Genomic DNA, 2,784 nt, shown 5'->3' on the forward strand with positions numbered 1-2,784 from the left:
AGTTTGGTGACCAATGTGGCTCTCCTTAGAGTCGTGGTTCTTTGTGTGAGGTGTGCCACTGGAGAAAGACTCCTGCATCTGACTGCTGAGATTGTGAACAAAAAGAACAAAGGTCTATATGGGACTGCAATGGTACTGATGCCTGCTACAAGGTCAGCCTTCTGAGCCTTTCCCTATTTTTCAGGTATGTCTTGTGCTAGGACACAGGAGTCGGGTAATGTGCGATAGATAGCGAAACGATTCTATTTAAGGGCACAGAATTATAGCGTTTCAAAATGGGAAGGGGCCCCAGATACTAGCCCATCCAAGAATCTTCCAATAGCACCTCCATGAAATGGTCCTTCATCCTTTTCTGACAGACCTCCAGTGCGGAAAAACCAGCCCCCTGCCACAGATAATCTATTTCACATGTACTTGGTTCTCTCCCATCAAAGCCTAAATTTGCTTCTCTGTAACTTTTCCTCATTAGTCCTGGTTCAGACCTCTGAGGCCAAAAAGAACAAATAGATTTCCTCTTCTGACAGCCTTTCAACTACTTTGAAAGGACCTGTTGTCTTCCTGGAATTTTGTATGCTCCAGGCCAAATATCCCCAGTTCTTTCAACTGACCCTCATAAGATATCATCTTGATGTAGAGTCCTCACCATCCTGCTTACCTGCCTCCTGGCGTTCTTTAGCTTGCCAGTGTCTTTCTGAAAATGCAGTGCCCAGAGCCACAGGGTAGCACAGGATTATCTTCTTCCACATTCAAACCTTTTAAAGCAACCTAGATTCATTCACCTTTGCTTCTGTCTGGGTGGCCATATCTCGCTGTGGATTCATACTCAGCTTGATGGTATGCTAAAACTCCCAGCTCTTTTAGCCCTGCTTCACTCATCTTATATTCCAGAAGCTTGCTGTTTGAAGAAAAGCATACGACTCCACAGAGCTCCTCAGCTTGAATATGGACTCTGCTATTGACCAGTATTGTGACCTTGAGCAAGTCATTTGAACTTCTGTCACTTCCATTCCCTCATCCATAAAATGAGGAATTTTTCTTAGATTTGGTAGTCTTTAAGGTCATTCCAACTATGAATCCTCTGATTCTGCTAGTCATGGGACACCAGTAATGATGCCAATATTTAAAGGAACCTGGTGACTCTGTGACAGAGGTTGGGCAGAGGCATCCTGGAAATATTGCAGCCGCAGCAGCAGTAGCCTCATGCCTTCTATGGCCCTTGGAGCATCTTCCAGCCATCACTCCAATAGCCACAACATGCTGAAGTACTCTTCTGAGGAGGAATATCCCAATGTTTGCTCAGCTACTGACCCCAGAGCTCTATGAAAAAACTCTGGTATAAGGTCACATGCAGCGGCTTCACTCTGGAAGATGTCTTCCAGACCAGAGTGCCCATTCATCATGACTGTGGGCTGTATGGCTGGAGATGAAGAGAGCTACGGTGTGCTCAAGGAATTGCTTGATCTTTTCATTGAGGACTGACTTGGAGGCTATGTGCCATGAAATGGATCTTAACCCTGACAGCTTGCAGAGTGGGGATGATCTGGACCCTAAATGCTGAGTTCTTGTGTTTGAACTGGCTGGAGCATCTGAGAATTCTGCCTGCCCTACTCGGTAGCCCAAGGAAGCACTGAAGCTCTCCAGAAACTCTGGCCATCCTGGAGGATGACCCGAATGGGAAGTACAATACTTTGAAGAACATGACTGAGCAAGAGCAGCTGTAGCTGACTGAGGACCCCTTCCTCTTTGGCAAACCTTTCTCCTCACTCTTGTTGGTATCTAGCATGGTCTGAGACAGTCCTGATGGCTGGGGTATTTGGCACAATGACAACAAGACCTTTCTGGAATGGATCAGTGAAGAAAGTCATCTCAGGGTTGTTTCCATGCAGAAGAGGGGTAACATGCAAGACAACTTCACATGTTTCTACATGGGGTTCACTCAGATAGAAACCTTTTATCAAGACCAAGAACTAAGGATTCATGTGGAACTCTCAACTGGCCTAACATGTTAGAGTTTATTTTTGATGGTTGAGATGTTCTTAAAGGCTGAAATAATAAACTATTGTTTTGGCCAGACCCAGATTTCAGAGCAAATAGAAACAAAGAAAAATCAATAAATACAAAGAAAGGAACCTAGGTTCTAGTTATCTTGGAGCAAAGTTTCTTAACCTAGGGTCCACAAACCACTAATCTTATTGTAGCCATAAGGGGTTCATGGCTAAATTTGATGTGGTGTGTGTGTGTGTGTGTGTGTGTGTGTGTGTGTGTGATGTTCCTATAAATATCCTTTTCTTTTCTTTTTTTTTAAATGAAAAAATTTATTTAATTAATTTAGAATATTTTCCCATGGTTACAAGATTCTTTCCCTCCCCTTCTCCCCCCCCCCCATAGCCAGTGAGCAATTTCACTGGGTTTTACATGTGTCATTGATCAAGACCTATTTCCATATTATTAATATTTACATTAGGGTAATCACTTAGAATCTATATCCCCAATCATATCCCCATTGACCCATGTGACCAAGCAGTTGTTTTTCTTCTGTGTTTCTACTTCCACAGTTCTTTCTCTGGATGTGAATAGCATTCTTTCTCATAAATCCCTCAGAATTGTCCTGGATTATTGTATTGTTGCTAGTAGAGAAGTCCATTACATTTGATTGTACCACAGTGTATCTGTCTCTGTGTATAATGTTCTCCTGGTTCTGCTCCTTTCACTCTACATCAATTCCTGGAAGTCTTTACAGTTCAAAATTCCTCCAGTTCATCATTCCTTTGAGCACAATAGTAT

The 2,784-nt window shown here is 43.0% G+C and overlaps 1 pseudogene; it reads left to right on the plus strand.

Moving 5' to 3' along the window:
• The first annotated feature begins 811 nt into the window (after positions 1–811).
• On the plus strand, positions 812–2,123 carry LOC130455412 (creatine kinase B-type-like; annotated as a pseudogene).
• Positions 2,124–2,784: the final 661 nt, after the last annotated feature.

Source organism: Monodelphis domestica, chromosome 7 (genome assembly GCF_027887165.1).
Source record: "Monodelphis domestica isolate mMonDom1 chromosome 7, mMonDom1.pri, whole genome shotgun sequence".
In the NCBI taxonomy this organism is placed as follows: domain Eukaryota; kingdom Metazoa; phylum Chordata; class Mammalia; order Didelphimorphia; family Didelphidae; genus Monodelphis; species Monodelphis domestica.